The following is a 26816-nucleotide window of genomic DNA, read 5'->3' on the forward strand; positions in this document are numbered from 1 at the left end:
AGCTCAGAAAAGGTTGGACAATGAGGTCTGACAATGTGTTTTGAATGGTGCAAAAGATGAAGAGGGTACGCCAAATGAGATGTCCAAACACCACATCTCTGTATCTCCTACGCAACCCCAGAGAGAATTTGACTTCAGTTTGTCATCTTCTAAACAATGGTTACATATCTGTTACGCATGTAAGACAATACACCACAACCTGTCACTATCAGTCTACTGTCTGTACATCAGACAAGAAATGCTAAGACTCTATTTCTATTAGTAAAAACCTATTGTCTGTAACCCACTGTCAGTGTTTACAGCTTTTGAACCATGAGTGAGAAACATGGTGCAGCTCGACTATTCCAAACAGTTGTCATGGTGGGACTAACAGTTCAAAGTCAGTTGCTGCATGATTCTTATTCAACAATGTGTTTATTTGGACAAAATGTGCTCTCACTTTATAGTTCTTCTGATAAATTATAAAATGCATTTTGGGTTTTCTCACAACAAACATTACATACTAATTACACTGTATCAACAATAATAATTAGGTAATAATTATTCTAAGCCTTGATACAATAAAGTGTTAAGTAATTTTTTTACACTTACACAATATGCGGTCTGATGATGTGTGTATAAGAGGTGCTTAGATAATAATGTGATATTAATATGAATACATTTTTGCTGCACACATTGTATTTCATGGTGCCATTGCCATTTTAGAGAAAAAATTGCAAAAAATATCGTACCTTATCAGGTTTTTTTTTTGAAAGGATTAATGTCTCAAGCTGCACCGGTATCTTCAAAGTAAGATGAGACCTGTACATAAAAATGAATTAAAAATAAGATATTTGTGGAAAATGACATTATATGGTCAGTTGTGAAAAACTACGTTATACATTTTCTGTCATATCACCCAGCCTTTCATGTTATTAAACTTGGCAGTTTCACCAATGTGGATTTCCATAATGAGTTTGGTGGTGGTTTAACTGTGTGCCGAGCAATATAAGCAACATGTGTCTTTCTGTAGTTACAAACCACATGAAACGAAAACATGGCGGGGGCAAGTGGAGGAGTGGGGAAACAATTCGATCCAGAACTGTTCAAATACTGGGCTGGAGGTGGTCTCCCCCAAGACAAATGGACTGCCAGGCCTCAGCAGTATCAGACATAAAACGCCACAGTTTCTCAAGCACTATTTCAACGTGAACTCAGCTGGCGTTTGAGTCTGTGAGTTGAGGTTTAAATTTTACACACTGTTAACTTCCAAGTATTAGTGGAATTTGGAGACAGAGGAGAAAGCCATGTGCCGTGTGTGCTTTGGCAAATGCAAGAATGATCCTTCTCTGTTCTGGAGATGGAGGGAGCGTGGTGTTTATTGCTTTCTGCCAGGCCGCTCCGTTTGGAGAAGCAAACAAGAGCAGAGTGAAACCCGAGCGACTGGCAGTGAGCCTGCAGCGGTGCTCTGACAGGGGAAAACAGGCAAACATACAAGCACCAGGCCCAAGTCCAAATCATTGGAAGATCTTCTGCTCTGATAAATACAAATATGGTCAACATAAAGATGTTATTCACTAGAAACTGTGCATGATAGGTGGGATTTTGAAGAATGAATAATTGTATGCCATTTTCAATCCATATGATTTTTTTAATGTTGTGTGCCATCAATAAATGTATCAGAAGAAACCTGTTGGAAGTAGGAAACAAATTTAGGACTTTCAGTGCTTATACTGCATTATTCATTCACTTCACACTCAGTGGTTTGTATTGTAGCCGCACTTGCCCTGGGGGTTGACTGACAAAAGCAAGGCTGCCAATTTGCCATATTAGCAGAGCCACTACTGCTCCAATCCATGGCACCTGGTAGTCCTAGCATTCTCCCTTCCAATTACTAACCACGCCCAGTCTTGCTTAGCTTCTGTGATCTGGCGCTGGCAAGCAGACATGGCCACCATCATGCAAATTTTTGTGAAAAAAAAAAAAAGAAAGAGAAAAAATAAATAAATAAAAGAGTTAAACTTATTTTGTGCTTAGGTACTGAACCTACTGAACTGCACAACACTTACATTGCATACAGTGTATTAATAGCATTTAAAGTATTGTTGAATGGACTGAAATAACATGAGCAAAACATCTGTGGACTTGTAAACCTGGCATCAAATTTGTGATTGAAGTTCCCTAATGCTCTCCTCTTGATCCCGTCCCAGTGCAGTGTCAGGCCGCCCACTCACATACGCACGTCCACATACGCACACTCACAAACATACACACACGCACGCGCACACACATACACTGTCCCGACCAGGAAAACCCCTCCATGGCCAGCCGCTGCTTTAGAACTCGATACGCTTGTGAATCACCCCCAGTGCTGCAGTCCTGCTCCACTAATGAACACAGGGCCCACAGACCGAGCTCTCCATGCCCAGCTCTGCTCTCTTTGGTCCAGTGGAAAACAGGATCCAGCTGCCCCGCCACCTCATCATTAGAGGGCAGAGTGGAGTGGGGGGCAATGGGGGAGGTGGTTGCACCCTTTGCCTCCCCCGTGGACCCCTCTTCCAAGTGTCATCCCAGGACCATATCTCATGAGCGGCCATCATCTCTGCAGCTTTGTCAATATCCAAGGCTACTTCTATATTGATATGTTTTAGATATAATAATCAATTGTAAATGTTTACTATCAGTATATTGCAGTATATGAATTCGAGTAATGCTGGGCGATTCAAACTCACTTCTCCTATTGGTTAGCATTTGTAAGGCTCCAAGTGAATGACAGCTGGATTTAACGTAGTGAATTGTAAAATTTTAGAAGATGACAATATTTACTTTTTAAAGGCAAAAGTGTACATCACAAAATCATAACATGGCTTTAAGAAAATGTCAACTTTTTACCTATTGCCCACCCCAATGCAAGTGTCTATTTTAGCCTGCTAACTTTGCCTCTCAAATCATATCTCATTATTCCTATAAATACACTCTCTCCTCTCGATCATCTTGCCACTTTACCCATATATTACAATCAGCCACTCTTTTCTCCAACAACAGAGCTCAACCACCTCAGCCACACCTTCATTTGTTTGCACACATATTTATTTTTGTAGTGAAATATAACAACAAACCAATCTGCGATCTCCATCTTGGATCTATATCTTTCTGAGACAGCAATAATTATCATATAAACATTGTGGATTTAAGGGAAATTCAGGGCACAGTAAAATTCCATCTGATAAAGCCATCACTTGTGATGTCTACATTTTGGCAGTAAAGGCCAAAATAGACAGGGAAGCTACTGAATGTTGGGTCAGATCAGACAAAGGCAGTGCAGTGTGCCCATAATACCTGCATGAGGGCCTGCTGCAGCCATGTCTAATACGTTGAGTGAAACGTAAACATGAGGCAGTGACATCAGGGCTATCCATGCACACACAGCAACTATAGGGCTAGGACTAGATGGAAAACAAGATATGAACAGCACATTGACGTTAACAAATTGATTTCTCAAAAAGTTAGAAGTATGAGAAATTTTCCATGCTATCAAAAGCTGGTGTGTAAGGAGAACGAACATGTTTTACTAACTGGATGACCACATGCATCCCATTTGATCGTTCTGTTGATGAAGGTTTGGGCGTAAAATCTTAGTCTGTTTTTGGTTGCAGGTGGGTGGAGATCAATAAGTATATCTGCAAACAATTTTCCGTTTTTTCAGTGGGACTGTAAAGTTGTTGAAAGCAACTCTGGCAAGCAAGAGGCTGACAGTGAAAAGATTTTCTGATCTGTGTTATAATGTTGTTTCCTCATCACAAAACATACCTGGAGTTGCATTTTGTTTCATTCACATGTTTAACACACAAACCCTGCATATTTAGGCCGAGTTCTTCTCTTCAACTGAAAAATACTCTGTCTTGTGATGTCATGTGTTAATACAGGAAGTGCTCGACTGTGTTTTTAACCCCATACACCTTTACTAGAATCATTTTCATCATTTCAGCCTTGGAATTAATTATGTCTACTAAATAAACAGTAAAAGGTAGCTGTTAATTTGAAAACTACCACTTCCTAACATCACAAGATGGAACAGAATATTTTGAGTTACTCAAACATGCAAATGAAAAACACAGCTTCAGGTATGTTTTTGATGACAAACAACAACACTACTGACACTTGTGGCTTAAAGCTCACGAGAAAATTTTGCACAATGTAGGACCTTCAAAAGGTCAATTTAGACATAAACAAGCAGCTTTTGCATATAGAGTAATACAATCCTGCTGTATAAAAACTTGTAATTTAAATCATCAACCTACATGTTTAAATATTTTCCAATAATATACAGGTAATTTCAAGTTTCTCAATTTGAATATAAACAATGGCCAAGTCTGTTTTGAAATTTTAATGGGATCAAATTTAGCCTTTTTTGTGGCATTTTAAGGGCTTGAGATACAACAGGGTTCCACATTGGGACCATTAAATCTTGGTTTTCACTTTTCACAGACATTGCGGTGTTCTCCGTGGGTATGTATGTGTGTGGCAGACTGACAGTGGACATACTTCCTCACTGAGTGCGCTGTAGACACAATAAAGGAACCATCAAACATGATACTGGAGCAGATCTGTCTCCACCCACCTCACACACAGAGCACCGTCCATCCCGTGGTCCCCAACTCTTTCACAAATCATGTTAACAAATCTCCCAGACCAATATCCTGTGGTCCCTATAACCCTGAGTACAAGGCGCTGTGTGCGTTTGTAGTGGCTTCGCGGATTCTACGTGATCTGGGGTGCACGCCAAGAACATGTGAAAAATATTTGTAAGCATAAAGAAAAGTCAATTGGTATTAATGGGGTGGCTTGCAGAGAGGCCAAGGGGGAGTGTGCATGGGCCATAAGTGTGTGTGTGAGAAAGTGGGCAGGGGGGTAGGTAGACACACTTGTTCCCTGTAGGATGGATCTGACCGAGGCCACAGGGCAAGGAGCAGACAGATTCATCAGAGTCATCAGCTGGAGGTGTCCGGTATCCCAGAGTGCACCGCTGCAGCTGCCAGGCTTGCAGTGGCGGCCATGATGGGGACCAGGTGGAGAGGCAAGACCTTTACAGAAATAATGTTTTTTAACCTCAGAACTAAAGTTGAAATTCGCAGTGTGTGGTAACATGGATATTGATGCTATTCGATGTCCAACTTTATCCATTCATCTACTTTCAATAACATGTTCAGATTGAATAGGCCTTTTGTTAATTATCATTCAACAAAATAATTTGTTCATTCATATTCATGCAAGATAGTAACCACTTCCAGAGTAATTTTGGAAGTGGTCAGAAGTGCTATCAATTGATGTGATTATTGTGATGTGTGTTACTTAATAAGAAGTATCACAGTATTCCACTTATAATTACGCTTTTTAAAATTATACTTAGAGATAGACCAGATAAAGACGGGCTGATATTTGGACTTTTTAAAGTATTGATATTTTGTTTTGGTCAATCTGCTTCCTAAAAATTACACAGAAAGCTTTATATTAATGCTTTAATAGAGAAAGCTGAACAAAACATAACTACACAGCTCTCTTACAGAAAAAAGGGCTTGGGTTCGGAGTTTGTAGTAAATTTAGATTACATAATTCGGGAAAAATAATTAAAGTCAGACCAAAAAAAATACATTTATCTGCCATTGGTTGCCATCTTTGCTGAAATATGCTTCCTTGACCTAAACAACAACTATGGGCCTTTGGTGACAGTTAAGAGACCAGTAAGTCAGGCTTGTCTAATCATATAAGTTAGAGAAATGACTTTAGCTCTAACTTTAAATGTATTCCCTGCAGTGCATATTACATTTCTCCGATGTGTGTGGTGTGGGTGTTACAAAACAAACACAACCAGACTCTATAGTAATTCTAAGATGCTTATCACTGATTTGTAAACCAAGCGTCCGCAGTTCTCAGACAGATTTGGGTCTGTCCTCTGCCTTGGTCCGCAACGCCTTGTTAAATCCGGAAATTTGTGACACGTTTGATTTAGGGCTGTTTGGACTGAAATAGCAGAAGCTCCTCTCAGCAATCAATCAAATCAAAGTGAAAGCTGTTATTTTTCTAACCTGACGTGCATTGCTGAGGTATGAAGGCAAACCTATAAATATACTTCTCAAGCCACCTCAGAGACAACCAACAGTCACACAACAAAATCAGGCTTTTTAACAAGATGGGTCAGCGTCAATGTAACATTAAGCCCGGGGTGGATAGAGTACTGAAAGTGTATACTCAAGTAAGACTACAGTTACATCGTAAAAAATACTTAAGAAAACGCAAGTACAATTTCAGATGCTAAAAATTCTAAGTAAAAGTACAAAGTGTACATGAAAAGAACTGTGTTCAAGTAGTAGTTCTTTTTTGTTGTTCTTTTAGTAACTTTTTGGCATGATTTTAATAGCAGTACTTACACATGAATTACACAAAACGTTCAGCATTCTAACCTCTGGCCAATCAGAACAGGGGATGCAGCACTGTTCTGTTTTTTTGTCGATGTAGTAAAAGGAGCAGAGAATGTTGTGATACTTATGCTTTGGGACAACTGGGACCGGCACTGTAATCTCTGTAAAGGGCCCATATGTTATAATAATCAAAAATATACCTGGAGTCGTGTTTTGTTTCATTCACACATGTAACATAAGTTGTGCACATTTAGACTGAGTTCTCTCAAACTGAAAACAAAGTTATCTTCACCATGAGATATCTTGCTGCAATGCAGGAAGTGCCCCACTGTGTTTTTAAACTTTCCCCTTATATAGAGTACACTGTAAAAGTTAGCATTTTGAGCTTTGGAGATAATAAAGGGTTACTCAAACGTGTGAATGAAACAAAACACACATCCAGGTATGTTTTTGATGAGGTAACAACACTGTAACATGGCTCAAAGCTCACAAGAGTCCTTTGTGTAATACTGTAGGACCGTGAATGCAATGAAGTTACGTGACCAGCCAGAACCACATGCTTTGAGAAAACTTTACAAAGGTGAGTGGATCTGGAGCCATATCACATCTCGCCAATTTCACAGGGCTTGACAGGCGGATTAACCAATCAGAGATGCATGGTCTGTTCGCGTCAAAAACAAACATGGAATTTCACATGTAAAAAAGGGGAAAAAACAACAAAAAGGCCTGAAAAACAGCATGGATCAAACTATTATTTATCTCAGGTATAAAAAGTTATATATTTTGTTCTGAGAGGAGATGTCTTCTGCATTTGAGATATGCATGTTATAAATTAGGTGGAAGATTTTCCACCACCACTGCCCGGTTCCAGTCCCTTCAGAAAGCAGAAAGGACTGGCTGGTCAGGCAAGCAATGAAGTGCAATGACATGACTAGATTTATTCTCAATTACAAGCACAATCATTTCACAAAAGTACATTTACAAAAAAAGAGCAACTCAATCAATGCAACTTGAGTTTTTGTAATTACCTATTACTACTTATATTCCATTTACACACTGACATTGCTGAAGGACAAATTCAAGTAATAAAACAGACACTGAATATATTAGGACACTGACTTTTATACATTACAGACAGAAATGTGTTATGGGTAGATGTGCTTTTTTTAAAATGGAATTTGTTCAAAGTAAACACATACACCTGCATAAAGCTGTTAAGGAACAGGTCCGGTTCACACAACTCTGACATTTACTCAGAGGATCCACAGGGTGTGACCGAGGATCAGGGCTATTACTCCATGTACTTTCAGTTGGATGACACCGAGACATAGACCTAGCTAAACCTTATGTAAACAGCAGTACATTGTGTACATCATACATTTCTTACAGCACTCTTATAAACCTGTTCTAAAACGAATTATATACTAGTGATGTGCCAATGGGGGTGTGAAAGCTATAAGTTAAATTGATTTAAATACCCACTTCCTCCTTTCAGTTTGAAAATCAGGTAATTCAAGTTTAAAAATTGAATCACAATTTGCTTTGAATAGTGTCACAAGATAATGACACAACACCAGTTTAGTTTTTATAAGAATTTGGTTACGGTCAATGTAACTGCAAGAATCAATGAGCTAGAAAATCTGCACTGCTGGCAACAATGACATTTGATATTGCAACAAGCAAATACAAAATGCCTTAAGCTACATACCACCAACATACAACATATGAATCTTTTTCTCAGACATACAGACATAGACAAACAGACAGACAGACAGACAGACACATAGGTATTTAAATGTGCACTTTGAGGATTTTCTGGTGGAAATGCTTGTTGCCATGGACATGTTATTGCTTTACCTGGAATTTTCTACAGTACTGCATTTATTCAGTTAAAAGTATTACTGCTAACAGACATCCTTAATGAGAGCAGGGTTGCTTCTTAACAGATCTGACTAGTAATTTGGCCTGGTTGCTTGCCCTGCTTGTTTCCATGGGAATAGATAACAGTAATACAGTATATAGTGGAACATTCCAGGGAAAGCTCCACGAGAAAAAAGTTACATATTGTATCTTTAAAGTATAGCATGATAGGACCAATTTGCTGTGGCATTTCTCTCGTGTGCACTCTCCCCAGATGTGAGTCCAGGCCTTGGCAGCTGGGGTTCTGTGAGGCCAAAGTTTTCATTGCAGACCAAAAACGTGCAGCTACATGTTTTTCTGATACAAACACAACTGCACTGTTCATTCAAAAGCAGCTTGTATTTCCTCGCTAACAGGACGGATTTGTAAGCTGACATTTTTGACTGTGGCTTTACGAGGTACAAGTGTGCGCACTCAAGAACTCCAGAAAAAAAGAAAAGAAAGTGCCATTTTGATCTCGGGTTTACCCTGGTTCACAGTAATGTAAAACCTATGGGACAATAAGGGGCCACAGAGGGCAATTATTGTCAAACCAAAAAGTATTTATTACTAATGTTGGTCAACTATAACAGTGGAGCCCATGCATTTTCCAGTGGGGTAAAAGAGAAGCCATTAATTACCACTCTGCCAAGCTTGATTAGGTCCATAGCTCCAGTTTACTGCTAAATAAGCATTTCTCTTCTGACCATAACAATTACAACAGTGATGCATTGGCCGAAAGCTTTGCCACAACCGCCCTGGGGCAAGCTGGCAGAAACATAAACGTAATTTTGGGCTTAATCTTTCAACTATCACTAATAAACTACAGCACACAAGATCAGTGATGTGTCTTGCTCACGGAGTAGAATACATCATAGATTTATCAGCAAAAGACTCTGTTGAACTTATAGGGCCCATAATATGACAATATTTTTTTATCTTCTGTATGTTATAATGTTTCCTCAACAAAAACATCCCTGGAGTTGTGTTTTACTTGTGTTTTTAAAAAGCTATACCATTATCATTAGAATAGTTTGAATGATTTCAGCCCTTGAATTTTCAACCTCTACTGAAGAAAAGGTAAAAGAAGCTGTTAACTTGAAAACTACAGCTTCCTGACAGCATAAGATAGAACAGAGCATTTTTAGATGTTGATAGATTAATAATAAAACATATTATTACATATGAAAAAACACAAGGAATGTTGTGGACAAGGTAACAACATTACAAAACATAGCTTAAAACTCACAAGAATCTTATTGTATATTTCTGTAATATAGGACCTTTAATTGTTTTAAAAGAGTTGTATTTGATTGATTCATGCATGTTTGTCCTACGCATGAGAGCTCTGAAAATTTCTCTTACCCCCAAACCCTCCCCAATGCTCTATACTTGAGATTTAAAAAAATATAAATAAAAATCTGACTCCAGGTCACACATTTCTAATATCAATCCACATAAGCAGTTTACAGTAAACCAAATGCAATTAAACTATAACATACTTGGATCTTATTGCCAAACATTAAAAAAAAAAAAGTCTTCTTTAATGCTGTTCGGATTTCAGACTTCCTGACAACAAAAAAGTCTTGACCAGTATTTCGAGACCCCAACAGAACCAGTACCTATAAAGTGTGTGGCTATACCCAAAGGTCGTCCATTGACCTGCACACTGACAGGGCACCAGCGTGAAGGATTGAGGGGGCAGAACAAAGTAACCATGGCAACAACAACATCTGCTTTTGGACCTTGGCTTTCACATTGGCTTGTACCCATAGAATATAGAAGCACCTCACCACACCGGAAGACAGGTTTTAGTTTGTGTTCACCTCTGTTGTATTAGTAAGCTCTGAAAACTTGACAATTGAATAAGCATTTAGGTATTCACAAATTCACTGCAATTTTTTTGAGAGGTAAAAAACACTTATTCTAGTTTTTCATTTCTTGTCAAGTTCAGCATGTTACTTTGTGTTGAGAACCAATTCAAAAACTAAAATCAGATAATGTTTTGTGATTGACATTTATATTTTTATTTTGCATATTAGTTTATACAATTGCAGGCCTCGTATTGATTTGCATAAACTATATTTCATTTCAAAACTTGAGAGCTTGTTGGTTCCCCATTCGTCATTTTGCCTAGTTTTTTATGAGCCTCTGCAGAACCTGGCCAGACACGTTTAGCTGCCTATAAACTTCATTCATGTTTGTGTTGGAGTGATTGTGTGTTGTGTGAGTTTGCAGGTTACGGGGGGCAGATGAGGAAACAGGAGGAGACACAGCTGGCAGAGAGAGGCTGTTGGATAGACAGTGATTCACAGTTGGGCAGCTCAACGGAGCGTCCAAACCGTGCAAGGCATTTAACTGTTAACAAGAATAATGTTAGTACGTTTGTCAACAGTCAGACACCATTTTGTACACCCAGTAATCAAGGAAATGAGAGATTTATAACCACTTACAATAATACAAGTATTTACAACTATATCTGTATGATATTATATAGAGTTAATGCACTAAATAGTTTTACAGCTGACAATAAGAAACTTTTGAATCTATGCTATTGCAAATGATTCCTTCCTGATTTGAAGTTTTTTGTGAGTCTTTTTTCCAATCAGATATAATATTTTGATTTGAATTACTGAATTGTTATAGCTTGAAATTCCAACATGAAGGTTGCCAATTAGGATGAAAAAATATAGAAATATGAATCATAATTTTAAACAAAGAACAATTATTATTTAATTTGAAATTGAGTCAGTCCGCCACTGTAATGCTTTTAATTAGATCAAAAATATATTTATCAACCCAGATTTAACGGGATGCAACTTTCAGGAGGTGGAAAATTAATCTTAATTTAACCTTAAAATACTTGGGACCAATAACTATGAAGATATGTTTTATGCCATACTGAGGAATATTAGAGCCAAAGAAACAGCATTTCCATGGAAACATACGGGGGAGGCAAATACGAGTCCACTTAGGGTAAGGAAGCATGTTTTTCTATGATTTTCTGTGCAAAAAATTTTTTATATTACTATATTTTTTATTTGTCTATTTTTGGGGAAAAATGTGACATACTATGGTTTTAAAGAAACTGATAGTTATAGGTCAGTGTAATATCAAACATAGCAAGATTGAATGAATGAATCTTCTTACTTCCGTAATCTATGTGTAAATAACCTATAGTATAGAGTTTTGTGAATGCGTATTTACACACTGTATTTTGTATTCCTTTTAGCTCTTACGGCAGATGAGGAGGATTTATTGCCATTAAATCTAAAAATCGCCAGTTCAAGTGTCAGTCTTCATTCAGAGGGATATGCTACACTATGTAAGTCACACTTCTTAGCATGTGTCTCACTGCCACAGGTAACTGGGATTTGCATTGCTTATGAGTGACACCAACCTGTAACACAAGATTAAACTGCTTATTATTGAGTACGGATGGAGCATATAATATTCATGCCGAAGCTTTCTGTTTTTTTGTTTTCTTTTGTTGCTGGCGACAACAGTGACGAAGGATCTTTGCGGTTGATACCACTGTACAGACAGGAGCAGGTAAGTGTCTGGCTGCAGTCCAGAAGCTGCAGTCACAGATCCCACACAACAGATGGTGTGATAGTTTAGTTCCTTGTTAACTTTGGCATGGGACCATGCAGTGCCTCAGAGCAAGCCAAGCCTCACAAAACCGCCACTGACTATACATCACACGCGCACGCGCTCACACAAACATGCGCGCACACACACCGCTGTCAGATTTAAATGCACTTTCAAAAAGTGACAAAATGAAATGGTTTGATATTTAAATGAACTATTTGTTCTCTCTGAGTCAGTGTTAGTGTTATGAGGGTCATAATCATTGAAGGTGAACTATAACCTTTAATAAACTTTTGTAACCTGTTTTTCTCCACTCCATGGACATTTCTTTGCTTGGAAAGTTCCATAGAATAACATTAAACTCATCTTTCTTTGATTTCTTCACATACCTGTGTGTTTATGTTAAATAAATACCTTGAGAATGTACATTACCATAGTTACTGATAGCAGTGTCACCTCTCCACAGATCTGACCCATAACTTGTCCTGGTGGGGTCCCATTCTTGTCTCAGCGGAGACTGATATGTTTAATGCCACATTGTCAAACACTGGCAAAATACTTTCAGAGTGTCAAGCAGATGACAGTCGAAAAGTTACATAGTGCATCAAATTAAAACTGCATTTGAAAGCTTTAACATCTAAAACTCAACCTTGTATGCAGTAGTGTTTAAATCAGCTTTATAACCGTGGCACCAGGAGCCAAAAGGTAGTACCCAAATCAGATGGAGCATGATTATATTTTCATAACAAGTGTACACGGCTTGTGTGCTGTATCTTAATCTGTTATCGTAGTACATAGCAATATAATCTCTGTACAATCAAAAACCCAGGATGACAAATGAGTCTGCAGCTTACTGCCAAAAACAGTATGGAGTTGCATAACTTTTTCACAGATTCATCAAAAGCGGTCTAATGGAAAAGGAACAGTTCACTGATACAGAATAATGTATATTATTCTGTGTATCATTTTACTGTGAAATTCTTGTTAAAAGTAGAATGTTACGCAAACATAAAACAGTAAAATAGTTCAGTCATCCAATAATTTATTCATACAGTTCTATAAATACAAAATTGGACAGGTATACATCAACCGTCAAACAATTTAGGCCAAACCAATATGCAAATCACTGCACCTTTGGCATATATGACTGTTTATCCCAGGGGCTCCAAATACAAAATAAAATATTGAATAATCAGCACATGCGCTTTATTCAGTCTTTACTAATATCTAGCTTCTTATACATGCATTTTTTTTCTTTTAAAATATGTTTTTGTGGCTTATAAATGAAATCAAACTTGAAAATTTGATGCTATCTACACTATATAAATTTAGTGATTCTGCAAAAATGAAATAATGCTATCAGGTCACCTCATTTTGGCCAAAAATGGAAAGATGGTTCAATGTCACTGTTTAAAAAACAAAACAAAACTGTACAGTTGACAGCCAGCAGACACTGAATGTGCAGAATCACCCACATATCAAAATGACGTATTACTCTGGAGAATTTACTAATAGGCTATAAAAATGTGTTTAAAGTTTAAAGTCAGTAGTGATTTATTCTATGTAAACTTGTTGGCTTTTACACTGCACCTGAGATAGTTCAAAACTTCCCAGACAAGACAAATACAGAGAGTAAATAAGCGCTGGGCTTGGGGCCACAACATTCCTGATCTGACGACAAATAGCCATTACTGTCCAGGTTATCCATCACTCGGGCACACTGCCTTTTCACGTAGCCAAATGACAGTCATAACTTTAGCCTGACAAACTCAGTATGAGCTTGAGCAACTTCCACAATCCATCACTGCTGTCAGAGGCACAGCACGGCCCTGTTCCCATTAATTACACCTCCGCTGGTACGAGCTGTCACTCATTCCACAGGTGATACAGATACGCAGGTACACTATCAAGATGTTAGAACAGAGCATGAATGAGCTTGGTGTCATGAGTCAGCCTCCAAATATTCAAATGAAAATTATGAGAAAGACAGAGTTTGAGCGAGAGAGTGAGGGAGGGAGGAAAAGAGAGAGAGGCAGAGAGACAAAGAGAGACAGAGAGAGAGAGAGAAAGAGACAGACGGAGAGTGACAGAGAGAGAGAGACCAAGAGAGTGGGAGAGGGAGAGAAAGAGAGAGAGAGACGGAGACAAAGACAAAGAGAAAGATAAAACGAAAAGGGAGAGAAACAGCGAGAGAAGGAAAGTGAGAACGAGTGAGAGAGACGAAGAGTTAGAGAGAGAGAAAGAAAATCAGGAAATCATTTGGCTGCCCTGAGGGAGCTACTCGAGCGTCCACAGAGGAGAGCAGAAGACGTGCTGCTGGTGTCAGAGGATCAGAGCTGCTGCTACAAAGTGACGAGTGAATGCAATTTCCTCTAAGAGAGATTATTGTACCGCAATGTTATGTTCCCATGCAGTGTTTGGGTAAACCTGCAGGGAGGCTCGTGCAGTTCATCTACAATCACTGTTCACACTTGTTGTAATCCCACTGAAAATACTGTGGAACTGTGCAGCTGTGGAGAGGTGCCCTCAATACATGGATAAATATATTTAAGATATTAAGGTTTAGAGCAATAAAAATGCCTTAATTGATTAAAAAAAAAAAAAGTTTAATTGCATTCCATGGAACATTACAGGCAAGACAAAGACATCTCTCCTCCCTCCCAAAAGTTGCATATTGCATCTTCAAGTAGCAATAAGCAAGATATTAAAGCAAAAAAATATAAAATTATCTTTTCTAAGGGGTAAAAATTGACTAAATCAAATGTAAACCAGGACAAATAGGCAGGAAAACTAAACCTCAAACCTCAAATTATAAACCAGAACTTAATCAAGTCTAAGACAATAACAACCATATCTATAATAATGCATAATGTATTGACCCAAAGTAAAGGAGGACTATATCAGACAAAACAAGGATTTAAAAAAGGAACAAACAAACACTATTAATACAGAGAAGGACAAATTCACAAAAAAGGAAAAGCCTGTGCCCCACAGTTTGAGAAGCACTGCCCTGGAGCTACTGTAATGTGTTTGCACTGGCAGGACACGCGCCCGACCAGGAGTCTTTAGAGCTCAAACTAAACACTGAGCGGCCATTTCTTCTGTCAGCCTGCCTCTAACATCGCGCCGTATTGTTCCTAATTTGGCCCATTAGCAGAACAAACATGTGCGTGGGTTTTTCAGCAGAGCCCATGTGCCCAGAGCAAATGTTTTTGAATTGAACATGACCATAGACTGTTAACTCTGATGTAGTGTCAATAGAAGGAGGGAATCCAACACTGGTTACAGTCACACTAGTGTGATGGCATATATTTCTTAAAGCTACAGGCCTGGGAAAATATGGAGTTATGAAGACAAGGGTCAGGGATTTATCTGCATCCCAAATGTTGGAAATAGACAAACTACTGAACGCAGATGGTGGTCTTTTGGTGAGTCCCATACCAAGATCTAACAGAAAAGCAGATTATTAAATAATTTGATAATAAAGCTAATAACATTCACATTATTGTTTGAAACATACTAAATGCCCGATGTGAAGGTCTTCACCACAAAATGCATTTTACACGAGAGACATGGATAGATTTTATGACACATTAGGCTAATCCCCTCTATTTAAACACAGACATTCAAATCACCAAACGGCAAATGCATCTTATGTCAGATCAGTACCAGTTTTCAGTGCAAATACTCAAATACTTTCCTCAACTGTAGCCTAATGTAACATTACTGTATTCCTTGCACAACACCACTTTTAAAGGGACAGTCCAGAATTTTGACATAGGACTTCATCTTGTTAGCCAGAGTGTTGGAGACGTGTGGAGACACTTTTTAAAATATTCCATCCAGTTCTTGTATTTGCAGAGGTCACTGGTGCTAGGCTAGTGCATGTCAATGGCCATAGTTAGCCACTGATATTTATTATTACGCCAGACTATCGATGAAAGTGTCTGTGTTGATAGAATAATGTTTGAAATAAAACTAACCTTGCATCGCATGAATCGTCGCATGTTGAGGGACAATTTACTCAGCAGCAGGAGGGGAATTTTACAAGATTGGTTTTATCTCCAACACTCTGGCTAACTAGGAAATTAAGCCCTATGTCCAAAATTCCGGACTGTCCCTTTAATGGTGGTATTTTATGGTTCACAAATGTGAGATTTGAGAGTGACAGCTGTGACTGGAGAATGAGACGTACACACTTTCAGGAACAATGTGTCTTAACTATTGGGCATAAGGGCCTCTGAGGCTAAAATAGACCACCATCATGCAGCAGAGAGATCCTGGTGTTAAAACATGTCTGAGACACTTCAGTCTGGGTGCTCAGGTTAACTAGAGGGCTAACTGCATGTCGCTAAGCTAACCTCACACAGAGGCACAGTACAGCCTCCCTCCTGATCCTGATCCTTATCTGAGCCTCAGTGCTGCAGACCTACTCTCAGGAGCTTTAGTGCTGCGCTCCACGACCAAAGGCTTTTACAGATCCACTCCTTTGTGCTGTGCAAAGCTCTCAAACTGCTGGTGTTTCATTACACTGTTTCTTCAGGGGTCCACACTGAAAACAACTTTACAGCTGAATACTCCTGGCACTAACAAGTCCGTCATCTCTGATGAGCTCCACATGCAATACAAATCTCTGATCACGGAAATCAAATCAGACACATTTTCTGTTATATCTCAGATCAAGTAGAATGTGAAATGTGTTGCACTACAAAGAAAACAAATATGTTTTTGTACAAAGCTATGCGTTTCAGCTGAGAGTGTTTTTGAGAGTCAAGCTGAACTTTGAAATTAATCTGCTGCTAAAATGGTTGCATAATGATTATAGATTGTTCCTTTAATGGGTGGTTTGAGACTCATTGCCTTATCTCCAGGAAGTCTTCCAGTTTGCACCAGAGACATGTCAAACTCAACTATTTCTCTCCCCGCATCAGTACTACGTTTCCTGGGTGGTAAATTTACATATTCTAACATATCTTTGAATGCCTCAAAACTAAAATCAGAAATATGGCAGGCCTACAGAACTGCGTTCCATTGCACATGGCATATAAGCACTCAAAGAAGTCAAACTAGCCAAGTATAGAACCACACCCCCATTTGGAACAGTCTGCAGTGGAGTTCTGGGTCAGTGGGGCTGGTGGGAGTCTATTCATCTTCACTTTGACACAAGTCACAGATGCAAACAAGACAAACTGGATTTCCACATAAAGGTCAGAGAGCACCTTCTATTTCTGAAGTGGCTTAAAGCTCTGAGTTAACCAAACTGTATGAACAAGTGCACATTTGGTTTGCATGATAATAATGAGATCACGTCACTTTGGTAACATGGAATAACTTCGTCAGAAGTCAAATATGCATTACTCATTGACTAGTGTTATAGATAAACCTGCAACAGTCTACATTTACATTTACACTGTACTATACAGTGGATTTTATCTATTACTTTACAAAAGTTTGTCAAAATGTAATTAATCTCCAGCCTATCTGGTCATACATACATTTCTTACTTGCCCACATTTTTGGAAGCTTAATAATATTCACTGTTTTTGACCAGACAATTCCAATAAACTACTGTTCTTTCATCCACTATGATCCCAAATCCATGCTCTCATCTCCAGGAGTCTAGACACTGCAGACAAGTCAGTGTATTTCTGTTCTGTTCAATTGACTCTTATGGTGCACGGAGCTGCTGACTCCTGTGGTGAGATCGTGCTTTGGTGGTGTATGGTGTGCCAGTGAAAGGGGAACTGGGATAGAGTCATCAGGATCCTGGGATCACGGTGGGTTCAGGGCACACCCCCACTGTGAAGCTCTTTCAACGGGCAGCACAGTTGTTGTTTTAGCTCCAGCTCTTCTCAGCAGGCTTTGGCACAGGAGAAGGACTGTGGCCAGAGAGGATTTGGAGGGAGGAGAAGTAAAGTCTGGTCCACCCGGCCATTGGAGCATCAAGCACCACCTACTTCAAACCAAGCGTTACTCCACAAAATCCTCTGGGTGCCAGTAAAACCAGCAGGAGCAAAACCAAAGAAAAGGTCAATTACAAAGTGCAAAGTACTACAAAAGTATAAAAATGCTGTAAAAATTTAATATCAGGTCATTCAAAATATGTTTTGAGTCATTCATGCATGTTTAAATCTTTTTTTTTTTAAATAAAAAAAATCTAGCTAATGCCAGGAACCGCAGGATAGTCTGGCAACAATAACATATAGCATAAAAGATATTTTTCACCACTTATTCCCATTGGGGGCTATTGGCAACTTGGCCACTAGCAACACAACTATTGATACTTGCAGTGACGTCAAGCTGGGGGTGTTCGACATGTATTTCTACGGTGGAACGTTCAGCAGTTATAATGAAGACACAATCCACACATTAGCAAACAGTGCCAAAACTTTTTTTTTAAAGTCTGAACTGAGAAAAAAGTACAAAAAGCAAATTTTCCGGAGCCTGTGATTAATATGAGAGTGCATGGTGCTGTTAAGGTGTTTAATTTTCAACACAAAAGGTGAGGGAACTGAAAAAGTGTTGGCTAATGCGAGCTAGCCTGTGACAAATTCTATGTATGAGAAACATGTTTCAGAGCACAAATCATCTCACCTGTTGTAATTCCAACTAAGTCAGCTCTTTCAGGTCAAACTGTGTTAAAATAAAGCTCAGATTAAAGAATAATAGAGTTTCTGACAGGAGACACCCCTTAGGAATGTTGATGACATCAGCTGCAATACTATCAATAGTTGTTACCAAGGATGCACACACACTCCATTTAACCTAAAAAGATTTAATATGGTTTGGTAATTCCATTTCCTGCATTAACCCACGAACTGGAAGATTTAAGGCTACATATGAGCACTGATTTATTGGGGATGAGACCACACTGCCATGGCTAAGGTTTACCAATTTCTTCAATTCCACCTCTAGTACACTTTCTTTGTCCATATAGCAGAGACCTTTGCACAACTAACTAAAAAAAAAAAAAAAAACATGTACCTTTCATCAGTCTTTTCTGGTTTGAATCATCCCAGTGATTAGCGAAGCATTTATCTTGTAGCTGAGCAGTGGCACATCACAGCCAAGAAGATAATGACATGCTTTATTGAAACAAAGACAAATGTTCTCTCCTCTATGGGTGGTCTACAGTAGTGATACAAGGGGGAGAATGGCCCTTGAGCTAGTTAAAGTGTAGCCAGAATGAACAACAAATCTGGTTTAGGCATTACACAGCAGCTGGACAGTAGTTATATGCAACGTTATATGTTGTAAACCACACACTGGTTTGTTAAAAAGGACCTTTATTAGCAGTAGTTATATGGCTATGTGTTTAAGGATTTCTGCTTTAAATAAATGACAACTTAGAGCCAAAATTATGGGAATTTGATCCAACCAAAAGATCATTATATTAAAATGTACTTCTGATTGAAACATTGACTGAATATCTCTGGACAATGCTAACCACAAGCTGTAATGTTCCAAACAGGAAATCACCAAAGCGGAAAACTGGCTTCCAAATTGAATTTCCATTGTTACAGTTTCTGGTCAGGAGTGTCATTCACGTCTTAAAATGTTACTTTTCTACATAATCCTGGCTTCTATCCAAGTGAAGATATTGACAATAATATTAAACCAATCAGGTGACTTATTTCATGTCATCAAGTCTTTATCAGCTACCATTTCGCCACAGGTTTGATTGACAGCAAGCGCACCTTGATGGTGTGGTTGGGAGGGGGAGAGTGCAATCAACAGCCTGGCTCCTGTGATTGCCATGAGACGTGCACTTGGATTTCCAAAAATGGGACTCTGCTCCAAATTAGCCACTAGTCTCAACTGGTTTCAATCCGCACAAGATAAATGCAATGGCTAGCACTGTCCAAAGATATACACAGTTTATAGATGTTAAAGGACTCTTCACCCAATTACACACATTTTATATATTGCCAATTCCATCTCAGTCACTTACACTGCATGGATGATGGATTGATATATAATACTGAAAAACATTACAATATTATTGCACTGGCTAAGTCGGTAAACTGTTAAAATAAATACACGTTTAGAATAGGAAGCAAATTTGAAAATAAATCACAAGAAATGCAGATGACAAATTTGCTCAGAATGTTCATAACAATGGAGTAAAAGCAGAAGGGAATTCCATGTAACATTATACTACAGTTAAGCTCTAAAAATGTGGATAACCAGCAGGACAACATCAGGGTAATGACCTACAGGGAAGTGGGCTTGTGTCAGGGAAACAGCACATTCATCAAAACTATTACACAGGATTATGGAGGAGAAGAGAAATGGAACATATTTTGTAGATGTCGATTATCACTGAATGAGAAAGCCAAATGGGTGGGACTTAATAAGCACAGACACAACCTGATTAGCCACCTCCAATAGTGACGACAGTAGATGTTGCTTGGTGCATGGTCAGGTGCAGTTGTCAGTCAAACTTCTGGCTCACAGTTACAGAGCTGGCGGCGCGCCCTGAAACACTCACACAAAGCCACAGAGATACCTGCAATTTGTCACCGCTATAAAATAACACTTTGAGTCTAAAGAGGCTGTGGAGCAGACAGTTTGGGCCCCTACAGGGAGCCGTGTTCAGCCCAGGTTTCTGACACAGGGGTTTTATTGTGCGCTCCTCCCTCCATAAACACTTGTATCTCAGACTGGTACTTTTCACTCACAGTTGGCACACACAGAGGAAGGTTTTAAAGAAGACATGTAATCTTTCCTGGCTGTGAAGCTCGTGCTCTGTGACAAGCAGGAAAAGCCCGCAGGGCAGAGCATCAAGTCTCTGACAATTGTCTTGGCAGATCTCCAGCTCAGATTTCTCACAGCAGGCATGCTGTAGCACACCTCGGGGAGGTGCCACTGCAACAAGGAATGAATTAATGTCTACAAAATTTATGGAGCTACCTTTCCAACTCAAGTCTTGGCAGTGGAAATGATATGTGGAGAATTTGAACCAACTAATCTGTTCTGTTTTTAGCGTGATGCGTCATTAACTCGACCAAATATCTTCCACTGCACAGTACATAATTACTCAGTCTTGAGGTAAGAAAATATATGTGAACTATTTCAGCCATACTCAAATAAGGCAAATTAACATACACAATTAACTGTTATTCACATTACTTTATTAAGCATATTACTGTGACCATAGGGGCAATGAAGGTGTAATAATGAAGGTAACAGTAGGGTCTATGCTTGGGCAGGCTTTAAACCACCTTAACTCGCAACCAAATAATGACCCTTAGAGACACATAGTAACCACAATATTCCAAACAGGGTATTTACTGTAATGAAATTCTAACACAAAGATGTAAGACAGAGATACAATTAGACCAAACATCAAGGCAGCTGTCTGTAAAGCTGGACTAGTCTCACAATTATCATGCTTAGAAATAGTTTGGTATAAGTTCAGGGTTAGGACAGTCGAATAGGATGGGGCCAAACATGTGTACTCAGGATATGAAAACATTACAGATGCACAAAGCGCTCCTCCCTGTGTGCACAGGTGCAGACACTTACTCTGATCCTCCTGTACAGCTCCTATCACGACAGTGAGGAGGAGGCATACCACAAATCACATATCATCTTATTCACCTGAGCTATGGTTTGAACTATCAAAAAGGCATACCATTTTATAGTATATCCCAGCGAAATATTACAGTAATACACCCAGCTAATGTAGTCTGCTGATGATTTGAATTATAGAAAATATAGAAACAGGTGTTAATTCTACAAAATGGCAGCATTTTTGCATAAACACCTGCAGTCTATGTAACTTTGCATACTCTCATTAATCATTAGAATCTGTCAAAAATCTAAAACCGTAGTTACAAACTTGTTCCTACCACCCATTTTGTGGTGGTTTAGAAGGGCCCTGTGAATACATGATCACAAATGAACAACTTTATCCAATAAGTATTCAAACAGACATTAATCCACGTGTCAAGAGATGCACCAGTGTCTATGCCAACAGCTTTATAACCAGGTAATGTCAAACCAGTTTTCAGCATGTCAGCTTTGCCAAAATAAATAAAAGGCCATCATCGGTCTAATTATGAAAACAAAAACTTGACAAGAAGTAGGTGAATCACAGATATTTGGTACTGTCAGCACATTCTTGCTCCTAATACAAATGAAGTTGCCCCTTGCCTTTAAACAACAAGACACTTCATAATAACTACTCCTTAATTAGCCATAATAAAGCAAAGATTTCTTAATAATAAGCACAGTTTATTAAGGATAATTCAGGCCTAGTAAGTACTTAATAAATGAGTCAGAGTTTTGGTATTAATTAAGTTGCCTGGCAATGCCAGTCTTGTCACCACTCCTTCTGTCGCACGTCTGGCTAGATTCAGACAGAACCGTAAAATCAGTTGTGCCATTGTTTTTTGTTTGCCATTTTGTAATTTGTTTATTTTAGTAACACATGTTTAACAAAGAAGCTTATTGGTTTTGTTCAAAATAACAGGTGACCAAACATTTATTACTACAGAAATCTTCTATGTTGTTTCAGTCTGCTGTGATGCAGCCATGATTGTTTTGATACAGACTGTCAATCTCATGAAGCTACAGTCAGTGACAAGACTCACATTTTGGGTATAGTATTGGAGAACTGTATATTCAGGATCTCAGGCAATTGATTAAATAGTTCAACACCAGAATAATTCTTAATAAACTTAAAATTTCATTATAAATGAAGTCTTTATTAAGGCTATCAAATGTGTAGTTACTATAAAGTGTTACAATATAGTGAACATTAATCTGTGCTATCATTTAGTTCTCCAGTTCAGTTTTACACTGTCAGCTTGTATCTTGTCTTGTTTAAGATATAGTTTAAAAACAAACTACATATTATAATACTCTCACTTTTAACTTCTTCACCTCAAATGCTAAAAAGTCAATTTGAAAATGGTAATGTCACTGGCCTAGAGCGTGTATTGGTTTAACCCCAGCAGGTACACCACATGTAGCAGCACTTTGCAATGGAAAGAACAGCACTGGCCCACAGCAGCGACCGGGGCAGGGCAGGAGCAGGGCAGGGGCAGGGGATGATTGGCAGGGCCCTCTGCACTGGCCAACTGGCAAGGGGCTTTCCTCCTCCGCAGCTGGAACACAGCGCCTCGTGGTGAGAAGGCAAGAGGCTATACGGACATGGAGGAGCGCGCTGCCAGCAATTTGTTCTGCAGTTACCGAGGGATCTTTAATAAACACATCCATAAAGTCCCCGTGTCCACGCTTTCTTCTTCAGATCTGTCAGAATGACCAACCCAAGGCCCGGTCTGGAGGGTTAAAATAACTGTGCTGTTGGAATACCTTTTATTATTTTATTACCATGTCACTTATGAATTTAGAACAGGAATCAAAGTCAGCAGTTGTGTTGGGATCTCTGCACGGCTAGTGAACCTGCATAGCTTTTCTTTACTAACTGACCATTTAGACTACCAATCAAATATTTGAACACAGCATCTCATTCAATGTTTTTGTCCTCATATATTTGATGTCTTAAGTGTGTATACAAAAAAGTAGTAAAAATCAGAAAAATAAATAAATGTAAAAAAATAATAATAACTGAATCGAAGGGTGTGTCCAAACTTTTGACTGGTAGTATAAGTGAAAATGTATTTATTTGTTTACTTTATTTACTGGCTTAAAGTTAGAAAAGAAAAATGCAACACTTTTTTAATAATGATGCATGAGCATTTCTTAAACTCTTCAAAAATCTCTGAAGCAAGTAAGTCTGTTCACAAGATGCTTTTCTTCTTCATATTAATGACAATTTTTGAAATTGTTGTATCTTATTAAAAACTGATGAAAGTCTGTATTGTTTGTTTATTTTCATAATTGCCAGTTAATAATCAAAATTCTTCCTGAACTCTGCTCCATACCACATGCTTTTAGAGACAGAGGATTGGCTATGGACTCAGAAGTGAATACAAAGATTTAGAAGAGTAGTTGGGGAGTGCTTCATGGATGTGCTAGTTAAAAATGGAATGTATTTGAATGCAAACTGTAAAACTAGACAACTTGTGAAGTACAGATCAGAAGTCTAATCAGGGGTTATGTGATTAGAAATCTGATTATAATCCAATAAATCCACTTATTCCGGTTATCACACTAACCATGTATTTAGTACTAGCCTCCTTAACAGCTTTCCTTAATCATGCACATAAATACCTGAGGAGCTGACCTGGAAGTCCCACCCCTGCTGTTAACCTCCTCCTCTCTCTCCTTACAGACACCACAGCTGTCCTGGGACAATCTGAGGTCAAAGGGACATGCTAATGATCTGCCCCTGTCCCATAAGGAGCAGGCACCTGTCGACCCTGCCTTAGTGCAGCCTTCATAACAAAACACAGAATTCAATAAAGAGGACTTAGAGCCACAAGCAAAGGGATGAGCTCATGTTTGACCAGGTTTCTATGTGTATGTATGTGCTTGTCTTTGATGTCATTAAAATGGTTTTCTAGAATAAATAATTGCAACTTCAAAATAACTGCATAGTCCACCTCCATTCCTTATTCAACAACAAACATAGCTTAGTAGCTTCTATGACTTACGTAATTTTTAACTCAATTTAGATCAATGCCAATACTTCAAGTACTCGTAGTGTCTATACTAATTTCAGCATGTATTAGTATCTGGGTATCCATTTATGTATACCATAGTATACTAATTTTGAAATTCAATAGTTCAATTGACAATAGGTTTCATTTTGAAATCTGGAAGAGTGAGGGATTACACAGACTTCAAAGTTAGATCTAGTTTTAGATAAAAATCTGTGACTTTCTGTGGCCAAATTTGTTCTATTCACCACACGAACCACTATCTCCCACCTCCTTGGCTGTTGTCTTCCTAATAGGACAGATCCACCTGTGCTGAAGTCGTCTAATACTCTTCTGATTGTATCTTTGACAGCGTGAGTCAGTGCTCTGATCCTCTCCTTCTACAGAGCAAATCCCACTCACAAAAGGCCATGCAGGGGAGATTTACTAACATCTGGGAGGTCCTCTTCAAAACCATCACCTATGTGCGTGTATGCGTGTGTACACTGTTTGGCATGTAACTCCAAAATACCTCCAACCTTTTCTTTCTTCCTCCGTGCTATTGCTCCTCTACTTCCCGCTGTCAGTCACTCTGAAATGGTATTGCGCTTGACTTATAATTAACTGCAGTTGTTAATGGGCTCAAGAAGAATTTTGCTTGTAAGCTGATCCTACAATTAGGGCTTGTTGACTTTGCATAAATGTTGGGGGCTGCCCTCCCCAGGGGCGTAGGGCAAAAAAAGGGCGTCTTTGAGGGTCTGCCAGGCCTGCACAGACCTCCTGAGATGAGGAGGAGCAGAGGAGCGAAGGGGGTTATAACATAGGTGAAGAGACTGAAAAGGATTTCCCCTGCCTCCCCATAGGTTCAAATGCATATACGGCATAAAGTCAAGATGACACAAAAATACTATTTAAATAGGTAATATAATCAGAGATTTTTCTTTATAATTTTCCAATTAAAGCTGTTGTTTTTTTTCTTCTTCAAATTAAATCAGGAAAGTGAGCATAGTTGGCCCCCACTGAAAACGAAACACTACATCTCAAGGGGCTTTCCATGAATAAATTCAATTATTGCATTTGGCTTTTGAAGTAATATATTGTTAATGACATAAAGTTGGTAATCCAAGGTTTTATAGTTATCATTGAACATGTGCTCAGTTGAGTCACCCGTGTAAAACAGAAGAACAGAGGACACTTGTTGTGACCTGCAGTTTCCAGTTAAAGAAAGATACAATGATTGAGGTATACAGCTCCGGAAATAACTGAAGACCACAAACGTTTTATACTAAAACACCAGAAGCACTTGCAATACCTGAAGTAAGGTAAACTCCATTCTGAACCACACACCAACCAGGAACTAAGCTTACTTGTCCAACATAAATTCTTCCATAAGGAGACAATAATGGCTTATCTAATCCAAAGAGTGACCACAGTGCAGCGACTAGGGAGCCTTCTCCAGATCTTGAGCCAAATCTCATTGTTTCACATTTAAATCCATTCTGATGCAATCAAGTCCAGGATTCTAGTCTATTACTGTTGCATAGATTTTCCAGCACCATTAATTTTATATAATTTTTCACACATCTTGAAATTAATAGTTTTTTAATAAAGACAAACTTCCAGAAGGTTACACTGACATCACATTTATACATTGTGTTTGAATAATGATTTGCTGAATGTTTAGTCTCCCTGGAACATCCACAACTGCACGGTTTCTCTAAAAACACATTAGCAGCCCTGCTAAGCTAACACGCAGTTATCAACATATAAAACAAAAGCACTTGTCACAATGACTCCATTACGACTGCATCTCTCAGGAATGCTCTGCTTCACACATCGAGTGTATGGAAGACTGATGAACGGTTAGTGCAGCCATTATTTCATATGTCCCTCGGAGACGCGTGTTTACAGGACAGAATCAGGCCCAATGAAGTCACTGCCAGGAGAAAAGCTGGACAGGCCCGCAGCGCGACTCTGGAGTCTGTGCCAAGAGTGTGAGTATGGTGATAAACGAGTGAGGCTGCGCTGTGCTAATGATCATTCTGGAAAAGCAAATAGATGTATCCAGCGCCGATATTTCTTAATTACCGGCGTTTCCTGTGGAATTCTCTGTTGACGAGAGCCGAATGAAACGATCCATCAGGAAAGTACGAGAGTTTGGGAGGTTTATGCTAAAAAAACAGAGTCCATCTTTAAGAGTGGATTTGCACCTTTTAAAGTATGCTCTGCACGTAACAGGTTTATAACTAACGTAACATACAAAGAAAGGTGTACCAATTGTGTACTTAAAAAAATATGCAAAATGTAATGACAATAAATGCTGAATAACTAAACCTGTGCCCAGACCTGGACTGAATCTCTTGTATTTCAGGGGTAA

This window comes from Boleophthalmus pectinirostris, unplaced genomic scaffold, assembly GCF_026225935.1.
Source record: "Boleophthalmus pectinirostris isolate CB_2022bp ecotype Guang Dong unplaced genomic scaffold, ASM2622593v1 HiC_scaffold_4, whole genome shotgun sequence".
Lineage (NCBI taxonomy): Eukaryota > Metazoa > Chordata > Actinopteri > Gobiiformes > Gobiidae > Boleophthalmus > Boleophthalmus pectinirostris.